At 50.1% G+C, this 13,272-nt stretch overlaps 1 protein-coding gene across 6 annotated transcripts in view; it reads left to right on the forward strand.

The window, feature by feature from the left end:
- PEMT (phosphatidylethanolamine N-methyltransferase) overlaps positions 1-13,272 on the forward strand; it is an 85,718-nt gene that overhangs the window by 52,172 nt on the left and 20,274 nt on the right. The window lies entirely within an intron of this gene.

The raw sequence follows: 13,272 nt of genomic DNA on the forward strand, positions 1-13,272 counted from the left end.
CGTGCCTTAAATTCTCTTAGCAGTGCCTTGCCACCTTCAGTGTGCCTGTCTTGCATCCGTTTATAGATCCTATCAGATTTTCCTCATAGGTGGTCACGTGTCTGCCGGGAAAGATGTTTTACCCCTTCCTTTCTGATTTTTAAATTTCCTTTCCTGATCCGATTGAGCTAGCTGACCCTGTCAGTCCAGCGTTGAGTAGGTGGCGGAAGCAGACGGCTGTCTTGTTCCTGATCTAAAGGGAAAGCTTTCGGCGTGGTGTGAGCCGTGGGCTTTGCGTCGAGGCTCTTTGTCAGGACGCGGAAGTCCTTATGTTCCTGGCGTGCCTGAGTTTTTGTCGGGAACACGTGTTGGATTTTGTCGAACACTCTTTTGTATCTGTGAAGGTGATCATAACGTTTTGCTCGTTTGTTTGGTATATGTGGTGGATTTCATTGGCTGGTGCAATTTTCAATGGCCAAACCAACTTTTCATTCCTGGGATAAATCCCACTTGGTCATGGTGTATTATTCTCTTAACCTACCATCAGATCCCATTTGCTACTTTAACTGGCATTTTGTCTAGAATTTTTGCATCGATGTTCAGAAGGGATGTTTGTCTCTAGTTTTCTTTTTTTTTTTAATTTTTTTTTCAACGTTTTTTTATTTATTTTTGGGACAGAGAGAGACAGAGCATGAACGGGGGAGGGGCAGAGAGAGAGGGAGACACAGAATCGGAAACAGGCTCCAGGCTCTGAGCCATCAGCCCAGAGCCCGACGCGGGGCTCGAACTCACGGACCGTGAGATCGTGACCTGGCTGAAGTCGGACGCTTAACTGACTGCGCCACCCAGGCGCCCCTAATTTTTTTTTTTTAACGTTTATTTTATTTTTGGGACAGAGAGAGACAGAGCATGAACGGGGGAGGGGCAGAGAGAGAGGGAGACACAGAATCGGAAGCAGGCTCCAGGCTCTGAGCTGTCAGCACAGACCCCGACTCGTGGCTCAAACTCACAAATCAGCAGATCATGACCTGAGCTGAAGTCGGACACTTAACCGACTGAGCCACCCAGATGCCCCTATACTTTTTTTCTTGAGTGAGCATTGGTAATTTGTGTTTTTCAAGGAATATATGCATTTTTTTCTAAGCTGTCAAACTTATTGGTATAAAGCTGTTCACATGTTCCTTTATTTCCCTTTTAACATCCGCAGACTCTGTCGTGATGTCATCTCTTTCATTCTATTGATAATTTGTGTCTTCTTTTTTCTCCATCAGTCTGGATTGAGGTTTTATTGGTCTTCACAGGAAACCTGCTTGGTTTCACTGACTTTTCTCTAATGTTTTTCTAATTTCTATTTCATTGATTTCCACTCCAAAATTACACTGACATGGTTTCTATTTTCTCTCCTTTGTCTAGTTTCTTAAGGTGGTTGAGACTAATGATTTCAGACTTTGTTCTCTTTCTTTAAAAAAATTTTTTTTAAGTGTATTGATTTATTTTGAGAGAGAGAGAGAGAGAGAGAGAGAGAGAGCACGTATAGGGGAGGGGCAGAGAGAGAGGGAAAGAGAGAGAAAGAGAGAGAGAATCCCAAGCAGGATCCGCACTGTCAGCACAGAGCCCGATGCAGGGCTTGAACTCATGAACCATGAGATCATGACTTGAGCTAAAATCAAGAATTGGACGCTTAACCGACTGAGTCACCCAGGTGCCCCTCTTCTCTTTCTGATAGAGATGTTCAGTGCTATAAGTTTGACCCAAGTGCAGCGTTAGTGCTGTCCCACAGGGTTTGTTATGGTCGGTTTTTATTTTTTTATTTTCATTCAGTTCAAAAATCTTTCTAATTTCCCTCTTGGTTTCTTGTTTTTCCCATGTGGTTTTTTTGGAAATGTGTTACTTAGTTTCTAAACGTTTGGGAATTTTTTTTAGAGATCTTTATGTAATTAATTTCTAGTTAATTCCATTGTGGTCCTAGAACATACTGTTATGTCCTCTTGGTTCATTCTGACAAAATCTTCTTTATCCTGGTATGAATGTTTGCCCTGAAACTTACTTTGTCTGATATTAATATAATATGCTGGCTTTCTTTTAAAAAATGATCTATTTGCTTATTTTAAAAATTCCAGTATAATTAACACGTTGTGACAGGCACCGAGTAATGGACAGAATTGTACACCTGAAAATAACATAACACTCCAGCTTTCTTTTGACCAGTGTGAGCCTGGTGTCTCTTGTACCATGGTTTTACTTCTTAACCTTATAAGTAAAGTATATTTCTTGTAGCCAGCATATAGTTAGATCTTGCTTCCTACCCCCCCCCCCCCCCCCGCAATCCAATGATCTGTCTTTAATTGTGATGTTTAGGCCATTAACATTTAATGTGATTATTGATGTGGTTGAGTTTAAATCAGTGTCCCTCATTCCTTCATGTTTGGTGTCTGGAAATCTATTGTGTATTTATCTGTTTTTTGGTTGTTTCATGTGAGAGGCTAAACTCCACCCATCTTGGCTGGAAGTAGAGAGGACAACTGTAATATCTTAATATTATGTAATACTCATCCCCAGGTTCAGTTTTCTCTGATTGTCTTAAAAGTATCTCTTTACAATTGGTGTGTTAGAATCGGGATCCAAATAAGAACTACCTTGCATTTGGTTGCATTCTTAAATCCCTTATAATCTAGAGTAGTATCCCATCCCTTCTTTCTCTGTCATTTATTTATTGAAGAAACGGAGTCATTTGTCCAGCAGACTTTTCTGGGTTTGGGTGATTATATCTTTGTGATGCTTTTTAACATGTTCTTCTGCTTTAACATGTTCTTTCCTATCAATGGATAGATCTAGAGGATCCTTTATAGAATGTGCTGCATGTTCATTTGAAATACATGAAGTTGCCAGTATTGGACTATTTGCCCTACTAATGGCCCTGCTTTTGAGCCTCACACTTCCTGTTGCGTCCTGTCTGGGAGCCCCTCTTCGAGTGACAGAGATGGGCCAGTGGATTCCAGAGGTCATCCTGGCCCTCCACTATCAAGACCCCCCATGTTTCCTGATGGTTTTCGTCGTATTGCATGTCACTTGGGTCCTTATCTCATTTAGGAGTTGCAAAATGGTGGTGTTTTCATCCTGTCACTCTTCTTGCATTTATTAGCTGTGATTCTTCTGTACATAGAAACTTTTCCTCATCAGTGATTTGGTTACCCTGAAATGAAGTGCACTTAGCAACGGCAGGATGAATGCTTAATTTTTCCCCTTTTAAAAACCAAGTTTCAGAATACTGTGTCAGTGTCCTAGTAAGCTCCAAAGAGATTGATGATTTCTGTGTGTGTGTGTGTGTGTGTGTGTGTGTGTGTGTGTGCATATATTTGACATATTTCAACTTGAAGTTTTCGTCAGTATTCTGACATTTCTGCATGCATCTTTGTCAGTTTCTATTCCCGCATTCAACATCTTGTACGTTTCCTATTATAGACTTGGAATTGGCCTTTGAACCAAGAAGCTCTGGTGACTTTTAGTGGAAAATGATATTTAGAGACCACAATCTGGATGCTACAGGTGCTCATTGCAAATGGAGAGGCGTGTTTTGTGGATCAAGCTAGGAAAAATGAAGTTTTTAGAAAGAAATAAATCATAAGTTCATACTGGTATTCCCACTCTGAAAGTTTTTGCTTAACTTTAGAGATTTTATTTTTGTATCTCTTCTCTTATAGGGGAAGTCTGGCTCCTAAATATGTTAACATAATTTATATATAGTCAAAATAACAATACCTATATTATTGCTAACAATATGTTTACTGGGTGCAGTTTAGAGTTTCTTTCTGGGGCTTTTTGTCCTTAGGCTATTTTATTGCATGAGGGGGGATTGGTCAAAATACTATGTTTTCTCTAAATTTTTTTTTAAGTTTATTTATTCATGAGAGATATAGAGACAGCATGAGTCATAGAGGGGCAGAGAGTGAGGGAGACACAGAAACTGAAGGAGGCTCCAGGCTCTGGGCTGTCAGCACAGAGCCCAGTGCGGGGCTTGAACTCGCAAACCATGAGATCATGACCTGAGCCGAAGTCAGACGCTTAACCAACTGAGCCAACCAGGCACCCCCAAAATACTGTTTTAAATTGCTTGAAAACAATTTCATATATAGTTAGGTCCCTTTATTTTGTTTTTTGATTTTTAGTGATTGCTTTGTTTTTATAAAACATTAAATGGTCTCACGCTCAGGCAGGAGACCTTCTGTGTGCCACGGGCCCCTCGGGTGTGACGGTCGTGCTGCTGGGTTGAAATTTTGCAGGTTGCCTGGGGGTGGGTGGCCAGTGTCAGGTTAATAAAAAGCTTTGTGCCCCGGCTTCCAGAGTATGGCTCAGGGACCCTCTCTCAGGCAGTCAAGTCCAGAAGTGAATTCACTGCAAGGGGGAAAGTCCTGGATGTACCTCGGAATTGATTTATTCACTCGAGAAGCCGGTAGGCAGTGTCCAGTGAGCAGATAATGACTGCATGAGGTTGTGGGCAGCACTGAAAGGGCGTGTAGCTATGGAAGCCATTGGATGCAACCCTGTGCCACTGGTTCTGTGTCGTGGAAGGGTGGCTGGCCCAGGTTTAGGGTTCCAAGGACTGAGAGGGTGCTCTGGTCAGATGGGGGTGGGGCTCACAAAGGAGCCAGGGCTGTGTGCACCTAAAGGACCAGGTAGAGCTGGGTGTCAGGGAAGGGCAGATGTGAGCAGCCCAGGGCTCCCTGGGGCTGGGCAGCCTTGCCTTCCTCCAGGGCCTTTGGACCCTCCCCTCTTCATGGACCCTCCCTCCCCCCCCCCCCCCCCCAGCTTCCAGTCAGTGACTTCCCGTCCCTCCTGGCCCTTCCAAGCCCTTGCTCATTTCTACTTAAGTTTGTTTATTTATTTTGAGAGAGAAGGAGAGAGAACGAGAACAAGGTGGGGAAGGGCAGAGAGAAGGAGAATCCCAAGCCTGCTCCACACCATCATCGCTGAGTGACGCAGGGCTCGAACTCATGAACCGTGAGATCATGGCCTGAGCCAAGATCAAGAGTCCCACGCTTAACCGACTGTGCCACCCAGGTGCCCTGGCCTCGCTCAGTTTTAGATGGAACCGCCTGCGTGGGCCCCACGGAGTCCATCTATAGGACGGGCAGAAGCAGGTCAGAGGGAAGGTCAGAGAAACTGCTCACCAGTCATGTTGGCTTGAAGGCCTCTGAGCTTTCGTACATTCACGCATTCATCATTCACGAACCCCAGTGGTCACTGGGGTCCTTTCTGTGCCGGACACAACACTAGGTACAGATAGAGGCGGGATGCCATTCGGACGGTTAAGCCAGGCCCAAACTTCCTCAGTGAGCATGTGCCAGGAGTTCAGAGGTATGAGAAGGTCCTGGTTGTGGCTGGGATGATCTGGGACATTTGGCTCAACTGACTGAGCCATCAGCCTTTCTTCATCTGCATGGTGGTGGCCTGTCAGGCCGACAGCCAGGCCTTCTTTAGGTCTTTCAACTCCCCACCCGCCCACATCAGAATGAAAACAAACAGCATTGCTAACATCTGAAAGTTTGCCATGCTCCAGACATGTGCTCCAAGCGTTCTGTGTGCATTAACTCACTTCATCCTCACAGCAATGCTGTGCGATAGCGTATTATGTGATCGTGTACAGCTCCACCGTGCAGGTCAGGAAACTGAGGCAGAGAGAGGGAACGTGATCTGCCCTCGCTCGTGTTTGAACCCAGAACCCGATGCTTTTCGCCAGTGTCCTGTCCCGTTGGCCGCCATGATGAACGCTTAACGGTTGGTCATCTAGTGAAAAAGCCTCTATCTCACCTCAAATGGTGTATTTCAAAAATCCACCCTCAGGGGCCCTCACTGCAAGGACATGTAGGAAATTTGAGAGGCAGGTATGTGTCCAGAAAAGGTCCTCATCAAGGCGGAGAGATGGCTCTCGAGGCCCCAGCGTGGACTCTGAGAGTCTCCTCCCATGGCCCTTGCTTTTGTCTGTGGACTCCCAGAGGAAGGGGGGGCAGGTGCTGGTGCGTTCAGTGATTGAGGCATCCTTGGCTTTAATGATCATTATGAAATTACACATTTTACACGAAAACAGGCACCATTTGTTATGAATGACTTTGTATGGCTTTGACGTGAGGGTCAATCCCACAACCCTGGGATCATGACCTGAGTCGAAATCAACGGTCGGACGCTCAACCAACTGAGCCACCAGGTGCTCCTGAAGGATGCTTCTCATAGCCTTCCAGAGCTGGAGACTTGCCCTGGTCTGTCTGAAAACACATCCCAGGGGCGCCTGGGGGGCTCAGTCGGTTAAGCGGCCGACTTCGGCTCGGGTCACCATCTCGCGGTCCGTGAGTTCGAGCCCCGCGTCGGGCTCTGTGCTGACCGCTCGGAGCTTGGAGCCTGTTTCGGATTCTGTGTCTCCCTCTCTCTCTGACCCTCCCCTGTTCGTGCTCTGTCTCTGTCTGTCTCAAAAAAAATAAATAAACGTTAAAAAAAAAAAAATTGAAAACACATCCCAGATGTCCCTCTCTCTATCCCTTGTGGCCACAGCCCTTCTTCTCAGCTGTTGTCACCCACACCCACTGTGTTCCCAGTGAGATACTCAGACAGTCACAGGATGCTTGGCAGGTCCTGGCACCCCCTGGTTCTAGCAGGTGCCACTGGCCTGCCAGCATCCCTGAGTAAGGATCTCCCGAGGACGCATTCTTATCTGGCCCCGGGCAGAGCAATCATGCAGATCTTCTATAATCTCACAACTCTCTGTGGTAGGCACTCTTCATATTTCAAGCGGAGGGAGTGGCTCAAGGGCACGAGGTCTGTAAAGAGCCCATGGCTCTCAGGCCTGCTGAGCTTGGCACCGACCTTGATGGTTTACACACACAGGACTTCCAGGTCGAGAGTCACTGACGTTCCTAGTTCCACGCTCGCGCCTCTGCTCCCTGGGCCTTAAACCCAGCAGGCTTTGGGTCTGAGCGGGAGGGACACGTTGTCGTGCGATGCTGGGGCTCCTGGCTGAAACACATCCCATTGTCTCGGGGACTTGCTGAAAGCAGAGTTCTCCTTCCCTGTGGACGCCGATGAGGGTTATCTTTGCAGCTAAGAGGGCCGTCATTCTCAGGGGCACACTGTGGGCCGGGCTTACGCGCTGCAGGCCTGACGTCTGAAGTCACCGTGGTGTGCCTGCTGGAGGCCGTGTGAGGAGTCCTGGCGCGTGGGCAACACACACAGGCACGGCCCTGGCGTGCGCCTCGTGTAACTCTGCTCACACACACGCGCAGGCTGCCAGCGGCCAGCAGCTCACCTGCATGCAGCCCGCCGCGCCCCGGACCGCCGCGCCCGCCCCATCTGCCCGGAAGTAGGCCGCGCCGCCTCTCGAAGGGTTGCTGTGCGCGGGCAGGCCCGCCGTGGCCTCCTTGTCCAGATTTTTCGCCTCAGACCGGATGCCAGGCTTTTAACGGGAAAACTCTGCATGGTGAACTGTTGTTGGGTCACATGTTTTTAAAGTTCTGTGAGTTTGACCCAAACGTTTCTTGGGCTTCCAGTTGCAACCTCTGTCTGAGCCACCGGATGCTACTGCAAGGGATACCAAGAACGAAGCCCCAGAAAGTGGCAGAAAGAAGCGTACACCCTATTGGGAGGTACGGGTGCTCACTTCTGGGGACAGACTTTGGAGCTGCCTCCTTTCAGGCCAGACCCAGCATCGTCATCAGCACCATTGGGTGGGGGTGGGGGGGGTGCGCAGGAGTATAAAAGATGCCAAGCTTGCTCCGGGGGCCAGAGACATGAGGGAGAGACCGTCTCTTCCACCCGGACGAAGCTATAGGGCTGGCATGCTTTCGTCCATACGTGCTCTGGCCCGCCCACCATACTGGGAGGTGGAGAAGGGATTTACTACCTTATTTTTTGTACTTCACAGCTGAGTCGGTTAAGGTAGAGCCGTGATTTGCCTGCAGACGCACAGCCGGCTGGGGGCGGTCAGGAATTGTGACTTGTGTCCCTGGATTTCCATCCCCTTCCATTCTTGCTCCACCCGCCCACGTCCTGTTTCTTCTGCCCCGGCACAGAGCCCGCGGGACACATTTGCAAAAAAACAGAAAATGAATCAACACTTTGGAAGGCTTCCCCGTTACAGAGCTGAGCCTGGTGACCCTTGCTCAGGGGTGTGGGAGAGGCAGGGTTGCCGAATGTGGCAAACACAAGCACAGAGCCCCAGTTCAGTTTGGGTTTTCGGTAAACAGCAAAGGCAACATTTGGGACAACCTATGCTACAGATTATTTGCTGTTTATCTGAAATTCAGATTTACCTGGGGGGCCCTGTGTTTATCTGGCAACTTCAGGAGGAGGGAACGTGGGCATAGAGTAGGGGAGGGCTGGGAACGCCCATCTCCATTTGGGGGATTCTGGAAATCTAGAAGACCAGCAACGCCGGGAACGGTGACAGCAGAGCGTTTGGTCATTCTGCCTCCTGTGCCTACGCCCACCCGTCCAGCCCGTGGGACAGTGACCTGCGTCATTCTACAGCTCGGCCCCTGGCGTCCAGCCCCCTGCAGTCGAGCTGCGCTGACTGCTTCCGGCCCCTTAATTGGATGAAGTGTGCAGCTGGGCGCCCGAGGGAGGGAAGGTGGGGCTGCCAGGCAGGGAGGCAAATTAACCTTGGCTTCAGCAAGGCCGCTGGCTGCTGATTTATTGATTGCCTTGAAATAACAGCCCAATCTAACACAGGCTGACCGAAAGGCAGATAGTAGTTATTCATAGGACTCCTCGTTTCCTCTTTCCCGCATTGCCTGGTCCCGGGGTCTGCCACCTTTGGTTATTAGATTGCTCAGAAAGCACATTTATTACCCCACTGTTCCCCAGGTGAAGGGGCGGGTGTGGAGGGCCACCTGGGAGATCAGAGGTGGCCATGTGGTCCCCAAAGGGCCTTCGGAGGAAAGATGTTCCATCATCCCCAGAAGAGCCAAGGCCTGGCAGAGGGTCCAGCCTGGGAGTCCAGAAGCCTGAGTACTCGTCTAGGCCCTTCCCAGCCCTTGGTTTGCAGGGCTGAAGAATGGACCCTCTTCCTGGTCACCCAGGAGTGTGCTATGGTTATAGAAGTGAGGAGTGTGGGCTCTGGGCCGGGGTCCGGTGTGCATCCTGGACACATCCAGTGAGCCCCACAGAAACAGGGGAGCGTCCCCTCCTTTATTATTATTTTTTAAAATATTTATTTTTGAGAGAGAGAGAGAGAGAGAGAGGAGAGAACGCATGCATAGGGAAGGGGCAGAGAGAGAGGGAGACACAGAATCAAAGCAGCCTCCAGGCTCCGAGCGGTCAGCACAGAGCCCGACGCGGGGCTCGAACTCACGGACCGTGAGATCATGACCTGAGCCGAAAGTGGACACTTAACCCACTGAGCCACCCAGGCAGCCCAAAAGGCCCCTCCTTTAGAGGCTGAACTCAGGACCCCGTGGTGTCACACGTAGAAGAGTCTGCCAGGGTATGTGACACTGAAAGCCATTCTCGTCTGACCCTAGAGCTCAGATTCAACAAGGATTGGATTTTTTAAAAGCAGCTCTATGGAGGTATAGTATACGTACTCTAAAATGCATTCATTTCAGGTATACAGTTTGAGTCTTGACCAAGGGGTGTGCCTGTGTAACCACCACTCTGATCAAGGTATAGAACATTTCCTTCCCCACACGCCCCTCTCCTCCAGTCCAGCGCCCCCGCGTGGCCGCAGCGCCCAGCCCCCAGCCTCCAGCCCCCAGCCCCCAGCCCTCATCCCAAGCCCCAGCCCCCAGCCCCAGCAACCACCGCTCTGACTTCTGTCACTGGAGCGGGTTCTGCCTGGTCTAGAACCTCGTGTAAATGGAATTAGGCAGAAGGCACTCTTTTGCATCTGGCTCCTTTTGCTCAGCATATGGTCGATGACAAGTGTCCCTTTGCACGGTAGGATGTGCCAGTGGCCCACGCTGTGTCTGTGCAATCCGTACGGTGCGTGGCGGGTTTCTGGGAGGCAGAGCCATCCCCGGGAGCACAGAATGCCACCTGCTGCCACTTCCATCCTCCTTTTGCAGCTGGGCAAACAGCTCCAGAGAGAGAAACGCCTCCCCGAGCGTGGAGAACACGCTGGGCAGTTCTGAGTCTAGCATGCAGTGTTCCCGATTCCCCGTCTAGCGCTTTCCAGACTGGGCTTGCCGGGAGGGTCACAAGCCCCCTCAGCTAGAAGTACGCGACCCCTTATGTAATTTCTAACAGATTTCCATGTTCTTTTGAAAGCATAATCCCATCGACCGGGAGGAAAAAAATCAATGGCCTTTAAAGCGGTAAACTTAAAAATCACATACAAGGAACAGATGTGCCAAAGATCGCGGATTTGAACCACAGCTGGCTAACTGGCAGGGTGGAGAGAGGGGCCTTCCCTGGATAGAAGGAGCCCAAGGGGTCATTCTGCTGCTCCTCTTTCTGGCTCTGTGACCCCACCAGTGGGAGGCCGTGGCTTCCTCACAGGTAAATGGGCCGTATATCACCCACCGCAGGCTCGTTTTGTGGGTTAAGCGAGCTCAAGCAAAAGCACTCAAAATTGTGAGATGCTTGAATTCATGGTTATTGTGATTTTTATCATTAGCCTCTTGGCATCCCCAGGGTTCTGGGATGGTCACCAGCCCTCCTCCTCCCACCAGAGCTCCCTCTGCCCGGGTGTCCTGCCCACCCTTGTGGCTTGAGTCTGGAGTTCCTGTTTGATGCCAGGCTGCTTCCTCTGGCCAAGGACACCTCCGTCCACTTTTCTGCCGGGCAGTCACGCCGAAAGGGCTTCTCTTTACCCCTTGGTCTGTGCCCCTTGGTCGGCTGCTTTGGAGGGTGACCGTGTCTTCCAGGGGGACCTTCAGCAGGAACCCTGTGCAGGCCACACAACCTGTCTTGAAGTCTGACCACCCCAGACACCCTCTGGATTTAGTGCAAATCTGCCTGGCTGGATTTCGTTCTATGGGATCAGGCACACAGATGCAAACTCCTCCATGTGCTTTCTTGGGAGACTCTGAGCTTCCTGAGGGTCGGCCTGGCGGTTTACTGAGTCTTTGAGCCACGGCTGTACTTGGTGCAGTGCTGAGCACACATCAGTTGGTTGAGTTGGGTTGAATCCTACAAGGCGAAGTGCTTTTGTCAACATAAAAGTCTTTTGTGCATAAAAGAACATTATAGGGGCGCCTGTGTGGCTCACTCAGTTAAGCGTCCGACTTCGGCTCAGGCGATGATCTCGCGGTTTGTGAGTTTGAGCCCCACGTCGGGCTGTGTGCTGACGGCTCAGAGCCTGGAACCTGCTTCGGATTCTGTGTCTCCTCCCCTCTCCGCCCCTCCCATGCTCATGCTCTGTCTCTCTCTGTCTCTCAATAATAAACGTTAAAAAAATTTTTTTAACTAAAACAAAAGGACATTATAAAGCAAGTGAAGACTACAGAATGGAAGAAAATATTTGTGAATCATGTATCTGATAAAGGGCTGGTATCCAGAATATATAAAGAGCTCGTACAGCTCATCCACAAAAAGATAATCAACCCAATAGAAAGAATGGCAAAGGACTTGCACAGACTTTTCTCTAAAGAAGACACACAAACGGCCCATGGCTCATTATTCGGGGGGATTTCAAATGGTGTGACTTTCACACCCACTAGAATGGCTACAGTTTTTTAAAATGGAAAATAGCAAGTGTTGGTGAGAACGTGGAGAAATCGGAACCCTTACACACTGCTGGTGGAAATGCAACATGGTGCAGCTGCTGAGGAAAACATTCTGGAAGCTCCTCAGCGAGTCAAAAAGAGATTTACCCTATGACCCAGGGATTCCACTCCCAGATACGCATCCCAGAGAATTGAAAACGCACGTCCACACAAACTGCTACCTGGATATTCACAGCAGTGTTATCCATAGCGGCCGAAGGGCAGAAACAACCCAAATGTCCATCCCCTGCTGAGTGGATGAACCAAATGTGGTCTGTCCACACAAGGGGATATCATTCGGTCACAAAGTCACATGCCACAACGTGGATGAGCCTCAAAAACATTATGCTAAGTGAAGTGAGCCAGACACAAAAGGTCGCAAGGTTCTGTTTATGTGAAACTTCCAGAAGAGGTAAATCCACAGATACAGAAAGTAGACTCGTGGTTGCCAGGGGCTGGAGAAGGGGGTGCAGAGTGACGGCTAATGGGTGCAGGGTTTCGGTGTGGGGTGATGGACGTGTTGTGGAATTTGACCCCGGCGATGGTTGTACAGCTGAAAAACGCTTTGAGTTTTATCTCAGAAAATGTTTTTAAAAATCTCGAAATGGCCATGAGAAGTATGAAGTCTGAGCCCGCGCCCCCTGTGGCCACCTGCAGGCCACTGGGTGGTGCACTCGCAGCCCCTTGAACGCTCAACCCTTCCTTTCCGAATGAGGCCCCAGCTTCCCGTGGGGTCAGCAGAGGCCGCCTGCCTGGAGCCGGACAAAGGGTTTGTTTATCTTCTGGGAGAACTGAATAGTGATGGCAACAGCGGATCTGCAATCGAGGGGAAGGCCCAGGAACCACCTCACTTACCTCCTTCCCGTAAACTCCAGCCTACACCCTCTCCCTCTAGCCCTGTACCACCCAAGAAATCTGAGGACAGGAGCCGCCTCCTCTAGGGAGAGAGTCAGAGAGTCAGTGGCCTTGATCTGCTAGTCAGTGTCTCACTGATTAGTTGCCGGGAAAGACAGATCCGTTTGGGAAGTGGAACTGGGCAGCAGACAGAGTCATTGCTGAGGCCGTGATGGAGATAATGGCCCCAGCAGCCCCCAGGATCTGGTCCTCCTGTAGGATCCCAGGACCACAGAGGGCCCCCTGGACCTTCAAGACCCTCCATATGTCACACACACACACACACACACACACACACACACACACACACACACATTCAGGGCCCAGGTGGGTGACCGGCTCACATAACCAGAGACCAACCACCTTGACTCCCAGCCACTTCCCCTGCAGCATCCCCTGCTGTGTATTTGCCTTTTTGCACCGCCCCCGTGCCCCCCCCTCCCCCACCAGGCAGCAGGTGCAATGGAAGTCCAATGGCAGCATGTGTGCGGAAGGAGGCTGGGGTCCTGGAGACAAGCAGAGCCGTCTGTTCATTGCACTCCGCTGTTAGCTGTTGAAAGTTGAGAGTCTAGATAGGATCCGTTTGAAAAACTACAATAAGGATTCTGTGGCTAAAATTAAAGACTTGCAAGTCTGTGCCTCAAGGGGCGCTGGGGAAGCAGAGGTGAGGGTGCGGGTTGCCCCAGGGGTGAGAGCGCCCTGCAGGCGG

Source organism: Puma concolor, chromosome E1 (assembly GCF_028749965.1).
Source record: "Puma concolor isolate L17-30 chromosome E1, mPumCon1.1.hap2, whole genome shotgun sequence".
NCBI lineage: Eukaryota > Metazoa > Chordata > Mammalia > Carnivora > Felidae > Puma > Puma concolor.